The sequence below is a fragment of the Odocoileus virginianus genome, chromosome 16, assembly GCF_023699985.2.
Source record: "Odocoileus virginianus isolate 20LAN1187 ecotype Illinois chromosome 16, Ovbor_1.2, whole genome shotgun sequence".
NCBI classification, from domain to species: Eukaryota; Metazoa; Chordata; class Mammalia; order Artiodactyla; family Cervidae; genus Odocoileus; species Odocoileus virginianus.
This window is the reverse complement of record NC_069689.1, coordinates 33,918,621-33,942,395: the sequence shown is the minus strand read 5'-3', so window position 1 is coordinate 33,942,395 and position 23,775 is coordinate 33,918,621. Positions and strand designations below refer to the sequence as shown.

The 23,775-nt window shown below is 39.1% G+C and overlaps 1 long non-coding RNA gene and 1 pseudogene across 1 annotated transcript in view; both read right to left on the bottom strand.

Moving 5' to 3' along the window:
• LOC110126889 (uncharacterized) overlaps positions 1-23,775 on the bottom strand; it is a 144,575-nt gene that overhangs the window by 84,948 nt on the left and 35,852 nt on the right. The window lies entirely within an intron of this gene.
• LOC139038771 (small ribosomal subunit protein eS25-like) lies at positions 2,435-22,860 on the bottom strand (annotated as a pseudogene).

Sequence of the window (23,775 nt, the reverse complement as noted above, 5' to 3'; positions counted from 1 at the left end):
GAAAAGGAATTTGACTCTGAAATAAAGCTGGAAAGGCAGAATGAGGGCAAGTGTCTGGACCTGCTGTCTGGACATGATGACAGATTTAGAAATTCAAATGAAAAGTGAATAAAGGAGCAAAAGAAAAGCTGGTATTAAGGCTAGGAATGTCACTGCATGTCTGGAACTTCCTTCCTGTCAATACACAGACCCTGGTGATCCCTTCCCTTACATCTCTTATTACTTTCTAAAGATAAACTATTTCAAACAGTTTGGCTCTGTGAGTGGTAAGACGAATAAACAAGCTTCCCTGCTTTAAAAGAGGTATGGATACAGACTGTGGGAAATAAATCACCAGTTTAATAAATGAAGATGTTGCAATATGTATAAAAATACATCATGCTCTAAAAGGGGTGCTCTGTAACCCTAGAATGATGAAATATGTTTTAGGTGCTGATCAGCTATCAAAGGATGGCTCATTTATGCCTATTCCCAGCTGCCCCCACTTTCCACCTACATCTGCTATACAGGAGGATGCATTAAGTCAGAGAATCTCTTTCCAACTCTCCCTTGCAGCAAACGTGTGTGTGCGTGCGTGCACGTGTGTGAATGTGCACAAGCACGTGCACCCACTACACAGTAAAACCTGGAACATTCCTTGGGATTTAAGTTGTTGGACAAAGTACAATAGGTGAAATAGATTCTTATTGTTCTCTCTAGTGCATTCAACACACACTTATTAAATTCTTTTTAAAACATTACTTCAAGCCAGATGGCTGAGCTAGAATGATGAGCAAGACAAAGTCCCAGGGCCAAGGAACTCTTGGTTTATTCTGAAAAACTGAGTTGTGAATGTGAGAATAAAGGCAGTAAGAGTGGTGAACTACAGAGTTCTGTGCTGGGAAGGAGAAGAAAAGTTTCACGAAAATGGAGTCAGGTAAGCTGTCTCTTAAGAAAGGAATTAGAGTTTACCAGATGGACATGAGAGGGTATGGCTTTGGGAAACACTACAGTCAAGCTCAACTTGCTCAAGAAGCAAAATAATTTTCAGTTTTTCCTATTTACTGATTCTTACAGACGAGACCAATATATCCCAGCAACTGATCACTCATTTCCCACATTACTGCTGTTGTTATCTGTTCAGTTGTGTCTGACTCTTTGTGACCCCATGGGCTGTAGCATGCCAGGGTTCCCTGTCCTTCACCTTCTCCCGGAGTTTGCTCAAACCCATGTCCATTGAGTGGGTGATGCCATCCAACCATCTCATCCTCTGTCACCCCCTTCTCCTCCTGCCTTCAATCTTTCCCAGCGTCAGTGGCCTCTTTGTTGCAGTTACTCTGATCTAAAGAAGCATGTATTCATCATCTCTTTCTCCCAGGGATATTGCTGTGGTTTGATCTTCATGTATTAAGACAACCTTTGGGATAACTGTCACGCCCTCCTTTACTCAGGATAGTACAAATTAATGACAGAAAAATCACTGGCTAGTGAAGAATAAATGTAGAAACATTCTATCATACCCTTTCTATTCCACTGGCTCTGAAAAATTCTATATCCAGCCTGGAGCTATGTTTAGACAACCATAACACAACCCACACAGAAAAGTTAAAATTCCAATTGATCAAAAGGACATTTCCCTATAATGGAAAGAAAATGCAAGCAGGCTAAGTACTCAACAATTTGGTTTAGTAAATTACGGTGCATCAACATGACAAAAAATTATTCAATTTCCAAAAATGATAATTAAAATGATTATACGTGGTATGTGGGAAAAGAAAATGCAAAACAGTTTACACACACAATTGCATTAAAATGCATCTGCTTGTGGAATGTTACTTGGGAGTAACATGAAAATATTTTAGTAATTGCAGTGGGGACTGCAATTCTGGTGTATTTTTCTTTTCAAATTTTTCTCTAATGATATCAATGGGTCATCTCATAATTGTTTAAAGTTTGGTGTTTCACAGTGCTCTGGGTGTGGTTGCTGAATTAAGTCTACCATCATCTTTGTTCTTCATACTTTGTTACAATTAACACAACCCAAGACCACAAGAGCTGTTTCATGCTACTCTCCTTGAATGTTTTCCTGCTAAGTCACTTTAGTCATGCCCTGCTCTTTGCGACCTCATGGACCCCATGGACTCCCACTGCCTGCCAGACCCTCCGTCCATTGGATTCTCCAGAATACTGCAGTGGGTTGCCATGCCCTCCTCCAGGGGGTCTTCCCAACCCAGGGATCCAACGCGTGTCTCTTGTGTCTCCTGCACTGGCAGCTGGGTTGTTTACCACTAGTGCCACCTGGGAAGCCCCAATGAACTTAGTGACATCAACAAAATATCTTACACTCTGTGATCTAAAAAACTTTAATACAGAACATTTCCTTTAACTTCACTACGTTTTTCTTCACTAGCATAGTGCCATCTCTACTACTTCTTTTATTTAATAGTTTCATTTTTCAAAAGGTATAGGGGGAGGGACCTGTTCGTGCATCTTTGCCAGTGGCTGGGGCATCTCCACCCTTGGTGTTGTAACATACTTGATCTCTGTGCTCTGAAGCCAGCTTAATAAATCCTTTACCAAGGAGCTCCTGAAAGGCTGCCCTGGCCAGAGAACTGTGAATCCTTAGTCTCTCAGAGATGACAGTGAAGCTATGAGCTTCTGGTTGGAAACTTCTTACAGAGTTTGTCAAACAAGTCTACATTATTGAGCTGGTCTCAAACTCTGTGTTTGGATCACTTCTTTTTGGCCTTGCCCCCAGATTTGTTCACTGGATCTTTGTTTTTCTGGGCCGACTTTCTGGCATCTTTCTTCTGTCTTCTGTCCTTGGGCAGCAACAGTGAAGTTCGGAGAGCAAATGCTACCACTTAGCCTCACTAAGCTGTTGGACAAAAAGTCTATCACTTCCGTTGGCATATTTTTGGCTACTGGAAAAATAGCAATGTAACAATTAAGAGTTATTACATTATTAGTAATAACTTAGTCTAGTGGTTCAGACTCCATACTCCCAATCCAGGGGGCCAGGGTTCAATTCCTAGTCAGGAAGGCAGATCCTACATGCAACAACTAAAGATCTCACATGCCACAAGGAAGATCAAAGATCCTGGGTGCCACATGTAAGACCCAGCACAAACAAATAAATAAATTAAAAAAAAAAAAGCAGGGCCTGTCTTCTTCCTTCTGGTTATGTCATCTTGGATGAGTTACTCATCCTCTCTGTATTTCACTTTCTTGTCAGTAAAGTAAGGTGACAATAATTGTGGTAATATTTCCAACTGAATATTGAATTCCAATTGTGATGACAATTCATGGGGTTGTCATAAAGATGCAACGTGATGATCCATGCCAAGTCTGACCTATGTGCTCAATCATCATTAACTATTTATTGTTCTTACGCTTGACTCATGGTGGGGTACAACTATTCCTGACACCATTTATGCAGTTCTGGGCCACTCTCTCAATTTCTCCTGGCATACGTCCTTCTTTTCATCTTTTATTCATATCTTTTTAAAATCTGAGTTTACTAGAGAGCTCTCTGGAAATGATATCTTCTTCTTTTCCCTGTTTTTTTTTTGACTGGATCATTTGTGATGACAACATCAGAATTCTATTATGTAAAGAATCCTGTCCTACTTAAACCATATTTTCCTCAAAGAGTTTCATGTCACAGAATTATGCCCATCTTTTTAATGAACTTTTCCAAACATGTATTCCTACAGGTTGAGGTTCACATGGAATGTGTCTGGCCTTCATCCTCTCTGGCTATCCTTAATTGAGGTGAGGATAGCCTTAACATATACAAGGATATCCTACATATCCTTAACATGTAGCTTTTTATTCTTCTAAACTAAAAAAAAAAAAAACAAAGAAAATGACACAAATGGTATACAAATGAATAAAAAAAATAATAAGCAAGTTACTCCCTCTTCTCCCAGAGGCAAACATTATGTGTTGTGAGTATTATCTGGAATACTCTATGCATTTTGATGCACATTATATTTGCATACATATACATGTGTGTACATACCACATTTTAAACCCCAACTGGATCAGACCATACACCCTGTCCTACAGGTCACATTGTAGTCAGAAGTATACCTTGGAGACTGTTTCTTATCAGCACAAATAACATTTCATTTTCTCTACAGCTGTGTAATTTCCAGTATATGGATGAATCCTAATTTTTTCACCAGTCCCGTATCAATGTTCATTTGGGATATTTCTATTCTTATGTTATTACAAACATTCTGGAATAAATATCTTTAATGTATTATATATACAGTTTGAAAGTGAAAGTGGCTCAGTCATGTCCAACTCTTTGCAAACCCATGGACTGCAGTCCATGGAATTCTCAAGGCCAGAATACTGATGCAGGTAGCCTTTCCCTTCTCCAGGGTATCTTCCCAAGCCAGTGATGAAACCCAGGCCTCCTGCATTGCAGGTGGATTCTTTACCAGCTGAATCACAAGGGAAGCCCAAGAATACTAGAGTGGGTAGCCTATCCCTTCTCCTCCAGATTTCCCAGGGATAGAACTGGGTCTCCCGCACTGCAGGCAGATTTGTTACCAAGTGGTAAAGAATGTGCCTACAGTGCGGGAGACTGTGTTCAGTCCCTGGGTTGGGAAGATCCCCTGGAGAAGGGAAACGCTACCCACTCCAGTATTTTGGCCTGGAGAATTCCATGGACTGTATAGTCCATGGGGTCGCAAATAGCCAGATATGACTGAGTGACTTTCACGTTCATAAATTGAACACATAATATATATACAGTTAATATAGTATATAAATAACCATACAGCATATATAATTTTGTATTCTTCCTTTTCCACATATCTTACATTTTGGAAGTTTTAGAAACACTTTCAGTTCTCCTGTTATATATAAAAAAATGAATATCATCCTTAATAATTCAGATGTCATAAGAAATGTCATTCTGATTCATTGTAATTCTAACCTTTGAGGATATAGGATATATTAGAGTTGTCTAAACAAAGCTTCCAGCAGATTACAGAATTCTGCAGAGCCAATGAGATGAGAAAAAAAAATGATATAAATATTTCTTCTCCTTAGCAAACTATTTCTGTCAGTGACAAGTAAGTTCCATATTTAGAGTTCTCAAACAAAGAAACTTAAGGTCACCATCTCCATTATAGCAAATCTGTGAATAATATTTGTTAAATTCCTGGAAATATAAAGGCTGATTCAAATAATACATGCATTAATTGAAAACTACAGTCAAACTGTGCCCAAAACAAGTTGTACAAAGTACTTGACTTCCTCAACTTTCTCATTACTCTGTCCATTACCAGCAAATTTTATCTTATGGTCAAAATTTGACCACGAGCATAAAGTTTTCTATGTGTATCCTTAACATTCTGAGAGATAAATCAAGAACTGTTCTCTGTACTCTTTTGAGCCAAACAGGTCTTTGAGAAAAATGTAGTTCCATCAGAATCCTTTTTTACCGGCATTCTGAATTGACTGTCAGATCCTGGATGGCCACCAGTGAACAACGGGAAGACCTGGGAATTTAAACTAAAGGTGGCCCTGCTATGCAGTATCATCAGTTCATTCTTCTAATGATGAACCAGCTTTATTTAACCATGTGGATCTGATTTGTTTACTGTCTCTAGGTTGTAATGCAGTTAATAAAAATGAAGAGTGAATTTTCAGATTTGTTACTAGCTTTAGCTACTCTTTAATGCCTAAGACGGTAAAGGTTCTAGGGCAGAAAATCAAAGGCTTTTGGCTCTTTCCAGACTATAGATCTTAAGTTCTGTAGCACTTCAGAGACGATGGCTATTGCCAAGAGAACTTATCACAAATCAGAGAGGCATTTCTCAGTGTGAAGAGTCTCGCTTCTCTTCAAGTGTACAGTACAGTGTCACTGCACTGAATCATCCCGCACACAGAATCCAGTGTGAGACACTATACGGTCCATCCATTAACTCAATAAAAAATAAGTATCCACTCTGCCAGACTCTGTTCCAGGTCCTAAGATGAGGATATGAACAAAACAAACAAATATTTCTACTCTCCTGGAGCTCACATTCTAGTGAGGTAGGGTAAATCAATAAACAGAATATGTAAAATATAAAATATATTGGACAGTAAGAAGTGCTGCAAAAAAATAAATTATACTTTAAAATTAATATAGGCAATCCAAACAAGGTTGGTAGATTGTTTCAATGTCTTGGTTATGATGTTGTATAGCTATCTTTGGGGGAAATGAGGTAAAAGGTACATGGGATCTCTGTTTTATTTCTTACCATTGTGTGTGAGTCTACAATTCAGTTCAGTTACTGAGTCATGTCCGACTCTTTGCGACCCCATGAACCACAGCACGCCAGGCCTCCCTGTCCATCACCAATGCCCAAAGTCCACCCAAATCCATGTCCATTGAGTCAGTGATGCCATCCAACCATCTCATCCTCTGTCATCCCCTTCTCCTCCTGCCCTCAATCTTTCCCAGCATCAGGGTCTTTTCAAATGAGTCAGCTCTTTGCATCAGGTGGCCAAACTACTGGAGTTTCAGCTTCAACATCAGTCCTACCAATGAACACCCAGGACTAATCTCCTTTAGGATGGACTGGTTGGTTCTCCTTTTGGTCCAAGGGACTCTCAAGAGTCTTCTCCAACACCACAGTTCAAAAGTATCAATTCTTCTGTGCTCAGCTTTCTTCACAGTCCAACTCTCACATCCATACATGACCACTGGAAAAACCATAGCCTTGACTAGACGGACCTTTGTTGGCAAAGTAATGTCTCTGCTTCTTAATATGCTATCTAGGTTGGTCATAACTCCTCCCAAGGAGTAAGCGTCTTTTAATTTCATGGCTGCAATCACCATCTGCAGTGATTTTGGAGCCCAGAAAAATAGTCAGCCACTGTTTCCACTGTTTCCCCATCTATCTGCCATGAAGTGATGGGACCAGATGCCATGATTTTAGTTTTCTGAATGTTGAGCTTTAAGGCAACTTTTTCACTCTCCTCTTTCACTTTTATCCAGAGGCTCTTTAAACTACCACAAAGTTGCACTCATCTCACATGCCAGTAAAGTAATGCTTAAAATTCTCCAAGCCAGACTTCAACAATATGTGAACCGTGAGTCTACAATTATCTCAGTAAAAATTTCCATTAAAATTTTTCACTGGAACGTCCACTATTTAAGAGTGATCAGATTAGGGTTTAGTGAACAGATAACAGAGAGCTAAGACCTGAAACTGGTGAAAGAGCGAGACACGGTGTAAGATTGCTCCAGTCAGAGGGACTACAGGAACCAGATAAAGCTGGCCTGTAGGGTTCAAGAAGTTGCTCAACAAGAGTGGCTAGAAACAATGAATGGAAAGAGTAAAATAAGGGGAGAGGCCACTTTATAGAATCTGGCTTTTACTCTGAATGAGGGGGAAAGCAACCAGATGGTTCTGGGCAGAGGAGTAGCATATCTGGTTTTATTAGTGTAATATTAGTTTTATTAGTGTTAATATTAGACAGTAGAAACCAAAGAATGAACTACAGTATCAAAACATGCATAGCATTCTTTCAAATCACTCAGACGCCAAAGTAAAATACCTCTGTCTATGCATTCTGAATTCACTGACTCGGGGAGTTTTCTCAGATTCACAAGAAATAGTTTCACAGAAGTTTTCCTAACCCATCAGGAGACAAAATAATTCAGTCTGACTTCTATGCATGAACTCCTCCCATGAAGCTTTGCTTAAATTTTTTATTCCATCAGTATTTAGATTCTATAAAAGGAAAGTAGCTCCAACAAGTTACCATGGGAAAATGTTCCTCTGAAAAACCAGTATGTTTCTTCTATTTCCCAAATCACTTTTATTAAATTTTTTTTTTGCTTTTCATGTTTTAGTAATATCTCCTGAACTTGACAACTGAAGAATCAGTAAGCATCTGATAGTATAGTTAAAAACAAAGTAATAGAGAGAAAACAGGGGCTTCCCTGGTGGCTCAGTGGTAAAGGATCTGCCTGCCAAGGCAGGAGATATGGGTTCAATCCTTGGTCTTAGGAAGATTCCACATGCTGTAGAGTAACTGAGCCCATGCACCCCAACTACTGAGACTGTGCTCTAAAGCACATGAACCACAACTACTGTAGCCCAAGTGCCCTATGGGTCCATGCTCCGAAACAAAAGAAGCCACTTCAATGAGAAGCCTGTGCATCGCAACTGGAGTAGTGCCCCCTCGCCACAACTGCAGAAAAGCACGTCCAGCAAGGAAGACCCAGCATAGCCAAAAATAAATAGATAAATAAATAAAATTATCTTTAAAAAATAAAGAGAAAAAATAGCCTTTTCCTTTGAGAATGATAACTTAAATGTTAAAAAGTAAGTGGTAATTGATAATTTAGATAAAGATTCTGCAAGAGGCTGGGTTTTCACAATAGCTGTTCTTCAAGATTGGTAGCATCTTGAAATTACTGAAAACAAGGAATGTACAGGGTGGTTTATACAAGATTGTAGCAGAAGTTTCTACCAATTTGTACTCCTATAAACCCAAGGTACAATAATGATTTGTGTCCCTGATGGTTCATATGAGGAGCTGTAATCCTGAAACATCTTCTGAGTTGTCTAACAAAAACTATCCAATATAGTATTTTGAATATGTTATTAACTTTGAACACTTTAGGTTTTCAAATTGTGTCTGGCATGTTTGATGATAAGCTATTAACCAGAATATTTTATTACTCAGAACTAACCATTATTCCCCATCTGTGTGAGTTTACAGCACAAAATATCAAAGGTAGAATGTCTAGACTCAAAATGTAAAATCTAGTCATTAACTATTTGTAATGAAAACTTCTTAAGACTGATCATTCTAGAGGCAAATCATTGAATTTCTGAACTGTGTTTAGTCACCAAGTCATGTCTGACTTTTGTGATCCCCGTGGACTGTAGCCCACCAGGTTCCTCTGTCCATGGGATTTCCCAGGCAAGAATATTGGAATGGGTTGCCATTTCCTTCTCCAGCTTTAGAGATTATCTAAGCTAATTCAACAATACACACATTACACATGAGAAATCAATATCAAACAAGGTTAATATATGTATAATAATTAGTGGTAGATGCCCAAATAGAGCCATTTTGCCAAGCTGACAAAAGATGGTAGAATTCAAAGCAACTAAATCTCCTAAAATCTTCAGGGCAGGATCTCAGAGAAAAGGGGCTTGAATAGAGAAGGAGTTCAGAAACTTAAACAGGATCCCTTAAGTTGGGGCCAAATAATGAGTTCATGCACATGGTGAAACCTGACAAGGCTGGGCTGAGAGGAAACACCAACGAAAGAAGAGCTTCTGGGAAAAGAACAATTACAGAGATCTGAACAAATGCTGAAGCTGAGGAAGTCTCTAGTTACGATCAGCCAGAGAGCTGTGCTCCGAAGGAGGAATTAGTGCCTGTGTAAGAAGAGGAAGAGACAGCCTAGTGTCTTCTCTGCTGTGTGAGGGTACAGCAAGAAGGCGGTCATCTGCAAGCCAGAAAGAGAGCCCTCAGCAACAACCACATTTGCTGGCATCTTGCTACTGGACTCCCCTGTCTCTAGAATGGAAAATAAATGTCTGTTGTTTAAGTCACCCAGCCCACAGCATTTTGTTACAGCAGCCCAAGCTGACTAAGACGACTCTCTGCCCACTTTCCCACGTTCTCTACAGCTTTATCCTCCTTGACTTCATCTTTAAATGCAGACCTCCCAGAGGGAGGGAATATATGTATATTTTATAAAAATATGTAAATAAAAATAAAAAAATAGAAGAAAAATGTAGATGGCCTCTCTCCGACCCCCATACTCACCAGCCCTTTCCATCCAACTCAGGGCTTTTATACACATTGTTCTCTTTTAGGAAAGTTCCCTCCTCTTTCTCACCAGCCTAAATATATATATTTCTCTCATATCTTAGTTTCATCATCACTTCTTCAGGGATTCCCTTCGCCTACTTATCTGACTAGGTCAAATCCCCTATTATATGCTTTCCTGATACACATTATTCTCATGAGTACTAAACACAGTAGCAATTTATGTCCTTAATTTTTTAATTTAGTATTTGTCTTTTATACTAGACTGTGAGCTCATGAAGGACACATCGAAAGCCCTGAGTAAATATTTATAAAATGAATGAAAGAATGAATGCTCTCACAAAATAATGATTTAATAAATTGCTTGCAACAAATTTCCCTAATGGTCAATAAGTATTTGTTGAAAGAATTTATGAATCTCCATATTCCTCACTGTTTTGCCTACAAAATAGGTGCCTGCCCTGCTTACCACATAAGGGTTGTAAACATATAATAAATAATTTAAGTATTTGAGATTAAAATTTTAAAGACATCTGTATTCGTTTGGGTAGGCTAAATAAACTGCTGAATCAAACAGATGCAAATATGTATAGCTTGAATGCAACAGAAGTTTATTTCTTGTTTATATAACAGTTCAGAACAGGTGTTCAGGTCAGCAAGCAGCTTTTCTACACGCACTGATTCAGGAACCAAAGTTCCTTCCATCCTGGGGCTTCTCTGTGGCCTTGTTATCATCTGCATCCAGCCAGTCGAACAGAGAATGGAAGAAGAATTCTTATTCTCCAAAAGGCTCCATCCAGAAGAGGCAAACATCATGTCTATTCATCAAGTAACTGACTATGATGCCGTTACTATGGAGGAAGGAAAGAACTGACTCTGCAGGCAGGTGGTAGTGGTCCCTGCCACCACCACCTCAATTCAAGACCTTATTGTTTTAGCTTCGCTGTGCTTTTTGAACAGGTGGCAAATACAAGTATTCACAACATTCTGGGTTAAAATCAGGTCAGACCTACTGGCAATGAACACTTTCTCTTATTATTTCCTATTGGCAATAGCACCCCAAGCTTGTTCCATGATAATTTCATTGTGCAAAGTCTTTTCTCACTGTGTTCCTCAAAGTAAGAAAAGAAAAAGGAAACATTGAGGGAAACATACCCAGAATACCACTTATTCACAGATAATTCACATGATCTCTTCCAGTGACAGTTTAAGTGTTATTAGGACTAAAAGCTGATTGACTCTTTCAATCTAATCAGTTATTAATTATTTATAGGCTGGATTATCACCCATTTGCCCCTCCAGATCTATCCTCCACCTTTTTCTGTGCCTCAGAAGGCTGACTGTATGGACTAAATCAAATGCCTCCCTTACCCTCTGGCACCCCTTGGGAGAAAAGAAAATCACCAACAGGGGATCAAAAAAAGAAATGTCACCACAGAATGGCCACAGCTCCTATTAGGAGGTCCTCCCCAAGAACTCTCCCTCTGCAAGGACTAATAAGGGCTTCCTGTCCTGCCCATTTAGAGCCAGAGGAAGTGTCTCCTTGTTGGCCAGCCCCAGTGTATTCCAATATCTCTCCTGATTTCTCGAGATCCTACCCATGCTTTGTAAATCATTTCTTCATTAAAATCTCCTCCCCCTCAAAAAAAATCTCCTCCAATTACTCATCTGTTTTCTGCTGGGACCATGATTTCTCAAAGTGGTCCCACAAAATCCTAATTCTGAAGTTAAAATGTATAGTAGGAGTGCTCTGTGACAACCCAGAGGGATGGGGTGGGGGGGGAGGTTTAAGAGAGGGGGGACATGTGTACACCTATGGCTGATTCATGCTGATGTATGGCAGAAACCAACATTGTAAAGCAATTATCCTTTAATTAAAATTTTTTAATTTATTTTTTAATTGAAGGATAATTTTTTTTCTTTTTTTTTCCATTTATTTTTATTAGTTGGAGGCTAATTACTTTACAACATTGCAGTGGTTTTTGTCATACATTGACATGAATTAGCCATGGATTTACATGTATCAGTCTAGAGGGATGGGATGGGGAGGGAGATGGGAGGGAAGTTCAAAAGGGAGGGGATATATGTATAACTATAGTTAACATATAGTATAACATATACATAGTTATACATATATCCCCTCCCTTTTGAACTTCCCTCCCATCTCCCTCCCCATCCCATCCCTCTAGACTGATACAGAGCCCCTCTTTGAGTTTCCTGAGCCATACAACAAATTCCCATTGGCTATCTATTTTATATATGGTAATGTAAGTTTCCATATCCTCCAATTAAAATGTTTTAAAAATATACACTTTAGGTAAAATAAATTTTTAATGCACCTAGCAAAAAGGTTTGTAAACAGTAGATGAAACAAAAAAATAGACAATTTATATATTATATGCTGCATTTCTTAGATCTTTTTGATCATGGAACTTCTCCATGATCTTTTTCAATCATGGAACTTATTTTGAGAGCATCTGAGGAAACTGGTATTCTAAAGAATGCATCTAGGAAATTCTGATTTATACCAATAGAAATGAGAGAAGAAAGACACATATATAATTGCTATACAATGACTAAGAATGCTCAAGTTGTTTACATTCTGGCTTTAAAATATAGTCAGTCACTCACTTGACGATGGCATGCTGTGTATATGTGCCTGTACACACACACACACACACATACACTCTGAGCACGTGGGATGAGTCCACTGCTAAGAGCCCAGGACTCACCTCTAAGACTTCAGAGTCAGGTGTAGGTCCTTGCAGAGAACCTACCAAGGAAGTCTGTCCTCAGAAATATGCATTCTTGAACCACTATGGCTTATAAGAGACCCAATGGATTAGGGAACAACAAACTGTAGAGAAATTTTATCACAGAGAAAGGGCACAGAATTTACAGAATTGGTGGAATAATTTCATTTAATGAACTGTAGCTGTGACACCTTTATATAGAAATTACTAATTTTCCAATTGAGGATTTCAGAAACACTCACATTGGAAAAACCCCGAAAGACGAGTTTTCTCAACTTAGACTATACTCGACTCAGCCCAGATCCTCAGTAATTTTTAAAGAGTTTAACCTCCAAGAAGATAGTGGTGACGCTTCCCCTCTTTGTTCTCTCTGATTCCATCCTGATAGTGCCTACCACTCTGCATAATTGTTAGCTTAATTCTGTCTCTTAAAGCGGTGTGGGCTCCAAGAGGAAAGAAAATGAACCCTGCAGTTTTTAAAGCCGTTACATTTGACACAGTTTGTGCTTAATAAACAGTTTTGAGCAAGTGAAAAAATACTGGCTGAATGAATGTTTCCTTGGTAACCTATTTCACCATCAACCCTGTCATAAACTTTTTTAAGATTTTTTTTTTAATGTGGGCCATTTTAAAAGCCTTTATTAAAGTTGTTACAATATTGTTTCAGCTTTATGTTTTGGTTTTTTGGACTGAAAGGCATGTGGGATCTTAGCTCCCCAACCAGGGATCAAACCCTCACCCCCTGCATTGGAAGGTCAAGTCTTAATCACTGGACCACCAGGGAGATCCCTAAAGTTTTTCTTAATACCAACTCTAATGCCATCTTGTGATTAGAAGAATTCCTAAAAGATACAAAAAAATAACCACTCTGGACAGAAGTACAATAAAAAAATAGCAAGATTTTTTTTTGCTTTTGTTCATCGTATTTCTTTTTAATTTTCACAGAAGAAAACTATACAACCATTCTTGCCAATGTATTTCAATTCCACAAACTGTAGAGTTTTAAAAAATTCCTCCTCCTAGACACAGGGCTAAGCAAGCCAAGTAAATGAGTGAAGCAAGGTATTTTGGTGTGAGACCTAAAATGAAGGCCTAGCAATATGTGCTGCCTAGATATCTGGAGAAATCAAGAGGGCTTCAAATGGCCTAGCCGAAAGTTCTCTTTCCCACTCTGCCCCATGGATAAGGTCTCCTAGACAAGCGACTGTTTTTATTAAGGCCTCCTGGTACAGGTCCTTCTCATCTCTGAGCAGGAAGTTTCAGTTCCCCACCTGCCTACAGAGTTATTCAAACTAGCCAATCACACCTTCCTATAGGAACCAGAAGTTGCCTCACCCTTTAGATATTTAAATACCTGCTTGTTCACTCTTCCTGAATGCATCCCTATGCTGCCTTGCATGGCAGGAGGGCTGATGGTATATGTGATTCAAAAATTGTTGTCATCTCATGTATCCAGACAGAAACGGTATGGATCTAACAGAAGCAGAAGAGATTAAGAAGAGGTGTCAACAAACAGATGGAGAAATATACCGTGTTCATGGATTGGAAGAATCAATATTGTGAAAACGGCTATACTACCCAAAGCAATCTATAGATTCAATGCAATCCCTATCAAGCTACCAACAGTATTTTTCACAGAACTAGAACAAATAATTTCACAATTTGTATGGAAATACAAAAAACCTCGAATAGCCAAAGTAATCTTGAGAAAGAAGAATGGAACTGGAGGAATCAACCTGCCTGACTTCAGACTATACTACAAAACCACAGTCATCAAGACAGTATGGTACTGGCACAAAGACAGAAACAGAGATCAATGGAACAGAATAGAAAGCCCAGAGATAAATCCACAAACCTATGGACACCTTATCTTCGACAAAGGAGGCAAGCATATACAGTGGAAAAAAGACAACCTCTTTAACAAGTGGTGCTGGGAAAACTGGTCAACCACCTGTAAAAGAATGAAACTAGAACATTTTCTAACACCATACACAAAAATAAACTCAAAATGGATTAAAGATCTAAATGTAAGACCAGAAACTATAAAACTCCTAGAGGAGAACATAGGCAAAACACTCTCCGACATAAATCACAGCAGGATCCTCTATGACCCACCTCCAAGAATATTGGAAATAAAAGCAAAAATAAACAAATGGGACCTAATGAAACTTAAAAGCTTTTGCACAACAAAGGAAACTATAAGCAAGGTGAAAAGACAGCCCTCAGATTGGGAGAAAATAATAGCAAACGAAGCAACAGACAAAGGATTAATCTCAAAAATATACAAGCAACTCCTGCAGCTCAATTCCAGAAAAATAAATGACCCAATCCAAAAATGGGCCAAAGAACTAAACAGAATTTCTCAAAAGAAGACATACAGATGAATAACAAACACATGAAAAGATGCTCAACATCACTCATTATCAGAGAAATGCAAATCAAAACCACAATGAGGTACCATTACACGCCAGTCAGGATGGCTGCTATCCAGAAGTCTACAAGCAATAAATGCTGGAGAGGGTGTGGAGAAAAGGGAACCCTCTTACACTGTCGGTGGGAATGCAAATTAGTACAGCTGCTATGGAGAACAGTGTGGAGATTTCTTAAATAACTGGAAATAGAACTGCCATATGACCCAGCAATCCCACTTCTGGGCATACACACCGAGGAAACCAGATCTGAAAGAGACACATGCACCCCAATGTTCATCGCAGCACTGTTTATAATAGCCAGGACATGGAAGCAACCTAGATGCCCATCAGCAGACGAATGGACAAGGAAGCTGTGGTACATATACACCATGGAATATTACTCAGCCATTAAAAAGAATTCATTTGAATCAGTTCTAATGAGATGGATGAAACTGGAGCCCATTATACAGAGTGAAGTAAGCCAGAAAGATAAAGACCATTACAGTATACTAACACATATATATGGAATTTAGAAAGATGGTAATGATAACCCTATATGCAAAACAGAAAAAGAGACACAGATGTACAGAACAGACTTTTGGACTCTGTGGGAGAAGGCGAGGGTGGGATGTTTCAAGAGAACAGCATCGAAAACATGTATATTATCTAGGGCGAAACAGATCACCAGCCCAGGTTGGATGCATGAGACAAGTGCTAGGGCCTGGTACACTGGGAAAACCCAGAGGGATGGGGTAGAGAGGGAGGTGGGAGGGGGGATTGGGATGGGGAATACATGTAAATCCATGGCTGATTCATGTCAATGTATGACAGGGGCCACTACAATATTGTGAAGTGATTGGCCTCCAACTAATGAAAATAAATGGAAAAAATAAATAAATAAAATGGGAAAATGAAAGCAAAAAATAAATAAATAAATAAAAATTAAAAAAATAAAACAAATAAAAAGAAGAGGTGTCAAGAGTACACAGAAGAACTATACCACCACCACCAACAAAATGTAATGGCCTGGATAACCACAATCGTGTGGTCACACACCTAGAGCATGACACACCTAGATTTCACACACACACCTTGGAAGTGTGAAGTCAAGTGGGTCTTAGGAAGCATTACTATGAACAAAGCTAGTGGAGATGATGGAATTGCAGCTGAGCTATTTTAAATCCTAAAAGATGATGCTATTAAAGTACTGCACTCAATATGCCAGCAGATTTGGAAAACTCAGCAGTGGCCACAGGACCAGAAAAGATCTGTTTTCACTACAATATCAAAGAAAGGCAATGCCAAAGAATGTTTAAACTACTGTACAACTGAGCTCATCTCACATGCTAGCAAGGTAATGCTCAAAATCCTTCAAGTTAGGTTTCAGCAGTACATGAACTGAGAACTTCCATATATACAAGTTGCATTTAGAAAAGGCAATTGCCAACATTCACTGGATCACAGAGAAAGCATGGGATTTCCAGAAAAACATCTACTTCTACTTCATTGACTATGCTAAAGCCTTTGACTGTGTGGATCACAACAAACTGGAAAATTCTTCAAGAAATGGGAATACCAGACCACCTTACCTGCCTCATGAGAAACCTGTATGTGGGTCAAGAAGCAACAATTAGAACCAGACATGGAACAAAGACTGGTTCAAAATTTGGAAAGGAGTACAACAAGGCTGTATGTTGTCACCCCGCTTATTTAGCCTATATGCAGAGTGCAGCATGCAAAATGCCAGGGTGGATGAATCACAAGGTAGAGTCAAGATTGCCAGGAAAGATATCAACAACCTCAGATAAGCAGATGATATCACTCTAAAGGCAGAAAATGAAGAGGAACTAAAGAATCTCTTGATGAGGGTGAAAGACGGGAGTAAAAAAGCTGGCTTAAAACTCAGCATTCAAAAAACTAAGGTCATAGCATCCAGTCCCATCACTACATAGCAAACAGATGGAGAAAAAGTTGAAACAGCGACAGATGCTATTTTGTTGGGCTCCAAAATCACTGTGGACAGTGACTGCAGGCATGAAATTAAAGACACTTGCTCCTTGGAAGAAATGATATGACAAACCTAGACAGCATATTAAAAAGCACAGACATCAGTTTGCCGACAAAGGTCCACATAGTTAAAGCTATGGTTTTTCCAGTAGTCAAGTACAGATGTGAAAGTTGTACCATAATGTAGGCTGAGCATTGAAGAATTGATGCTTTCGAATTGTGATACTGAAGAAGACCCTTGAGAGTCTCCTAGACTGCAAAAAGATCAAACCAGTCAATCCTAGAGGAAATCAGTCCTGAATATTCATTGGAAGGATTGATGCTAAAAAGTGAAAGTGAAGTTGCTCAGTCATGTCTGACTCTGCAACCCCATGGACTGTATGCAGCCTAAGCTCCTCTGTCCATGTGATTTTCCAGGCAAGAGTACTGGAGTGGGTTGCCATTTCCTTCTTCAGGGGATCTTCCCAACCCAGGGGTTGAACCCAGGTCTCCCACATTATAAGCAGATGCTTTACCATCTGAGCCACCAGGGAAACCAATATTTCTACTGAAGATCCAATATTTTGGCCACCTGATATGAAGAGCCAACTCACCTTGATGCTGAGAAAGACTGAAGGCAAAAGGAGAAGGGGACAGCAGAGGATGAGATGGTTAGATAGCATCACCAACTCAATGGACAGGAGTTTGAGAAAACTCTGGGAGACAGTGAAGGACAGGGAACCTTGACATGCTACAGTCCATGAGATCGCAAAGAGTCAGACGTAACTTAGCGACTGAACAACAACATCTGTCCACTGTCAAGCGTCACATGTTCAGCCACCAACATGACCCTAGAGTGGGAATCCTTTCCTCACCAGTGCGGTGAAATTTGTTACTGTTTAGTCATTTAGTCATGTCTGACTCTTTTGTGACCCCATGGACTGTAGTCTGCCCAGCTCCTCTCTCCACAGGATTTTCCAGGCAAGAATACTGGAGTGGGTCGCCATTTTCTTCTCCAGGGGATCTTCCCGACCCAGGGATCAAACCCTGCATCTCCTCAAGTCTTCTGCATTGCAAGTGGATTCTTTACCACTGAGCCACCAGGCTCTAGGAGGCCATTAAAACAGGCTATGGACCTGGTATAGGAAAAAAGAGCTGCCAGAGGAAGACATGTAACAATACCCCTACTGCCTTAGAGCTAGGGAGTGGGGGTGTGTGGAGGAAAGGACGGGACAAGCCCCAATTTAAATAGGCAGCTGCTAGTCAGGAAACTCTGGGAGACAGTGATGCACAGAGAAGCCTGGAGTGCTATAGTCCATGGGGTCGCAGAGAGTCAGACACAACTTAGTGATTAAACAACAATAGCAACAACAAGTCAGCACTAGTCTACTGCTTATAGGCAGGAATGAAGACCCAGAACTGCCAAATTTTCAAGTTTTCAAGAGATACAGGGAATACAGATTTGTATGTCCACATCTCTCACTTTTTAAAGGTCTTTCTTTCTCTCAAACAAAATCTATGTGAAGGGGTTTTGTGGAGTCCCAGCTTGCTGACTTTATTTTTTGGGGGCTCCAAATCACTGCAGATGGTGATTGCAGCCATGAAATTAAAAGACACTTACTCCTTGGAAGGAAAGTTATGACCAACCTAGACAGCATATTAAAAAGCAGAGACATTACTTTGCCAACAAAGTCCGTCTAGTCAAGGCTATGGTTTTTCCAGTGGTTATGTATGGATGTGAGAGTTGGACTGAAGAAAGCTGAGCACAGAAGAATTGATGCTTTTGAACTGTAGTGTTGGAGAACACTCTTGAGAGCCCCTTGGACCAAAAAGAGATCCAACCAGTCCATCCTAAAGGAGATCACTCCTGGGTGTTCACTGGAAGAACTGATGTTAAAGCTGAAACTCCAATACTTTGGCCACTGATGCAAAGAGCTGACTCGTTTGAAAAGAGCCTGATGCTGGGAAAGATTGAGGGCAGGAGGAGAAGGGGACGGTGGAGAATGAGATGGTTGGATGGCATCACTGACTCAATGGACATGAGTTTGGGTAAACTCCAGGAGTTGGTGATGGACAGGAAGGCCTGGTGTGCTGCGGTTCATGGGGTCGCAAACAGTTGGACACGACTGAGCAACTGAACTGAACTGAGCTTGTAACTTCTGTCCTAGAATTTAACTCTAGTCCCTAGTACACTACTCTGATCCCAACACTTACACAGCACTCTGCCATTGTGCCCTTTAATACCATGTACTTATCCTTCTAACACATCCCACTAACATTACTGATTCAAGTTAGGTTTACCCTACCTTAAAATTCAAAATTTCAGCCATATTTGTCTGTTGTAAGTCCCCATTACATATTAGAGTATTCTGTTTTTCCACCCAGCAGCAATTAACTGCACTGAATTTTATCTGGCCATATGCCATATTTCAAACTCTTTCAATTACTAGATCCATGTTAGAGTCTAATAATATCTTCCAGGTACTTTCCAACTGACTCAGCTTATGTTGTTCTCTCCATTATACCAATCCAAACATTAAGAAAAAGATTAAGGATCATAACTTCAAAATAAAACCTCTAAAACACTTGTTATGTTCCTCCCAAACTGACATAACACAAATAATAACTTTCTTAATTATTTCCAGGAAACATAATAGAGCAATTCCCCCCCCCCCAGGATGTCACTTTTCAAAAACTAGTAAACAGTAGTTTCAGAAGAATAAATAGAGTTTTACTATGAGGAAAACAAACAGTACTCTTTAACCATGCTACAACATTTTAATGTTTTTTATGAATTTAAACACATATTTAGAAGAAACAGTTTTGAAGCACAGTAATTCATTTATTCCCTCAACAAATTTTTTTTGAGAATCTACTATGTTTATCACCGACTTGATGGACATGAGTTTGAGTAAACTCCAGGAGTTGGTGATGGACAGGGAGGCCTAGCGTGCTGCGAATCATGGGGTCGCAAAGAGTTGGACACGACTGAGTGACTGAACTGAACTGAACTATGCTCCAGTCACTATTTGAGACACTAGGAATATATTAGTGAACAAAACAGAATAAAATTTCTATTTCCATTGAGTTCACATTTCATAGTATTAGGTAGAACATAAAATCAAATATACTTGTCAATTATAGCTAGGTAAAAATATGTAAACCAGTGGACAGAATCAGAAGAGAATGTGCAAAAAAATATAGTAGTAAGTAGATAGAGAAAGTACAGATTATTTCTTTCTCTATTCAAAATAAAATCCCTGAATCCATAAAAAAACAAAATAATGATAAAAATAAACAACTCACTGGTCATTTATGAAGGCTGCTAGTGTGCCAACTCATTCTGTAAATTGATAAATAAATAGATTGATCATTGTGTTAAGTCTGTTATGGCTGCTTTCTAACAAAATATTTTGTTAGAAATACTGCTTTTATTTCTAACAAAATACCACAGACTAGGTAGCTTATAAACAACAGACATTTATTTTTTTTTCTAATTTTGGAGGCTGGTATACCAACGAGTATAAATAAAACCAAATGAGATACATGCCTTCAACATCACAATGAAATAGAGAATGCCATGAATTTCAAATCACCTAAAAGTAGAGAAATAAATTCCACCATAGCTCCCACCAACAATGCAAGTCTATGAGTGTAGACAGCAGTGACACGGGAGCCTTAAGACACTCGGTGAAAAAGAGGAGAAGACAGAGGAGGATTTAAATGAAACACAAATAAAACTACCCCCAGAAAGAAAAAGTCCAGTGTAAGTACCAAAATACTGAACTCAAGTCCAAGATTTAGTTGCACATGGCACCTGACAGAAGAAAGGGCCTTAAGAGAAAAAAGAACCAGAAGAGAGAGAAGAGGAAATGTTAATTCTGGAAGAGAAAGAGATAAATAAAGAAGAGGTGGGGATACTTGGAAGGTGATAGCAAAGGGGAATAGGAAATAAAAAGTGAAAATAAATAAGCATTCTTCAGAAACAAAACATGCCAACCTGTCTTCCGCCCAGTACCAAGAAGAAAAAAAAAAAACAGTGAGCATAACTAATATTTAATACTGTAATTCAATAAAACTTTCTGGAAATAAGAGAAAACTTAAACCTACTGAAAGAGCCCTTCATTTGCCTGAGACTATTGACCTATAACATCAAATTTTAAAGGCTAAAAATATTCCTCAAAGTTTCAAGGCCAAAAGAACATCAAATTATTTACAGGAGTAAGAAACTTTAGATTGGGATAAAGTTTCATAAGAGTAGCATATAAAGCAAAGGGCCAGCATTTTCAGGAAACTCAAGGAAAGAAATCATAAACCAATAATTTTATAGCATAATATTCTTCAAGCATCAAATATATTTTAAAAAATGGTTATGAATGTATAGGAACTCAAGAAATACATTACTCAAAAGACCTCTCAAAAGAGTCTATTAAAGCAGGAGCTGGAAGACTACAGTCCATGGGTCTACTCTGGCCTGTGACCTATTTTGGTATGGCCTCTGAATGGAGAATGCTTTATATTTTAAAGGATTGTAGAAGATGGAGGAGGAGAAGGGGGATAAGAAAGAGGAGAAAGAAGGGTAAGAAGGAGGAAGAATAGGAAGAGGAGGAGAGGGAGAGGAAGCAGGCAAATTGCAGCAGTGAAGAGTGCATGTGATATAAAAATATTGAATCACATACCTGAAACTAATATGATAAGCCAACGCTACTTCAATTTTTAAAAAGAGTGTAAAGCCTAAAATATACATTCTTTGGTTCTTTTACAGAAAAAAGACTGTTGACCCCTGTCCCAGAGGATAACTTTATCACAGCAAGAAAGGAATGGCTAAACAGCAGTCAACAGACATGGTGAGCAGTTCTCGTATCTAACGGTAGAACTAAAGAATAAAGCAAAGGTAGGGACAGGGTTGTGAGAACAGTATGTGAACGTTATATGCTCTGACAAAGCAGAAAGTGCAACTTCCAAAAAAGGGAAGTAGAAGAGAGAGAGGTGGAAACAGCAGGATAAGGTCAATGAGTATGATAATGGTCATAGGCAGGAGTCAGGGACATCATTTAACACTGACAGACCAGCTAGCAGAAAGTAAGAAAGGGGGGATTAAGGGCACTCCTGCAGGGAAAAGTGCAAAGACAACCAAAAGGATACCAATACGAATCTTGCGAAATATCAAACGTAAAGATTTTAAAGCTAAGAAGACACATTACATAGACCAACACAATGAATATAACTGCATCCAGTAACTGTAACACTGGGCTTCCCAGGTGGCTCAGTGGTAAAGAATCTATCTGCCTGCCAAAGAAGAGACGCGGGTTTGATCCCTGGGTCAGGAAGATCCAGTGGAGAAGGAAATGGCAACCCACTACATTATTCTTGCCTGGGAAATCCCATGGACAGAGGCACCTGGGGGGCTACCACTCACAGGGTTGAAAAGAGTCAAACACAACTTAGCAGCAAACAGCATTTGTAACATTAAATAATATAACAAAGTTGAGATAAAACATATGTATCATAAGATATAGATATAAACTGTAATATGTCAGATGTACATTACAATATTAATAAAACATATCAATAAACTTTAATGGGCTTAGCTAGCCCATTAAAAGAAAAAGAATTTTAAATTGGCTCATAAATTGAAACACAACTCTATGCTGTATAAATTGTTGTTAAGTTGCTAAATTGTTGTCCAACTCTTTGTTGGCTATATGAAAGAGACACCCCTAAAACACCATTCAAAGAATGTTTGAACATTCTTTGGCATTGCCCTTTATGAGTCCATATTAATAACAAATAAATACACACCTACGTAGGTAAGCAAAGAAGGTGGTGGGTCTTTCCTGGAGAAGAGGGATGACTGATATATGAGGGGGCAGGGCCAGCTCCACAGGGCCCCATGCGTAGAAAGGCTCCAAGCTTGGTTTCATGCTCTGCTACTGCCACCTTGAATTTCTTAATACTTCTGTCTTGGAACTTGTATTTTTTAAGTGAGGTCCTATGAGATAGAGGATCATGTGGGCAAGCAGAGGAGATGTACTCAATATGTGTGTCTGGCCCTCCTTGCCATCCCACTCGCTTCTAACATCCCTGTGTCCCATGAGCACAGAAATTCCAGAGGACTCCATCTGTGGGAGGTCGGCGAGCCTCAGAACGAGGACAAGGTAAGCGTGGTTTGCCCACAACTCAGTGGGGGCACTGATAGTCCTAAAAGGCCGTGCTTCCTGTTTGAACTGGAACTTGCTTCAAACAGAGAGAGAAGGAAATGGCATTAAAAGCAACAAGAAGGACCTAGGATATCTATCATATCCTTTTTTGTTTGTATTACTTCCTTGTGTTTGCCAACCACTTAAACTGAAAGTGGTGACAGAGAAGGAAAGGAAAAATAGGGCAACCCATGCTGCTTTTGATTTCAGTCTTACTCATCAGTAAGCCAAAAGTAGTGTTGGTAAAATGTAAGCATACTGAGAAGCAAAACAAAAATAGCTGCCTTCATTGTGAGCAGTGTTTCCAATATTCTGTAAGAATGAAACAAATATGCATATAAAAGCTATAAAATACAGATTGTGTAATATCATATGATTCCACATATGTTCTTACATTTGTATTTTTAAACTGACATTGCACATTGTGTACAGGAAATTTTATTTTAAAATTTTAATAAAATTAAATTTTAAACTTTTCTTTAGAATGATATTACATAATACCTAAAAAAATACCAAGAGAGGAAAAGTTTTAGTAACTAGACAGTGGAGAAACCACAGACTCCCCTAACCAAGGTGATCAAAATTAACCTCACCAATTATAAGCAGGCAAATATGATACCATGAGGAAGATACAGCATT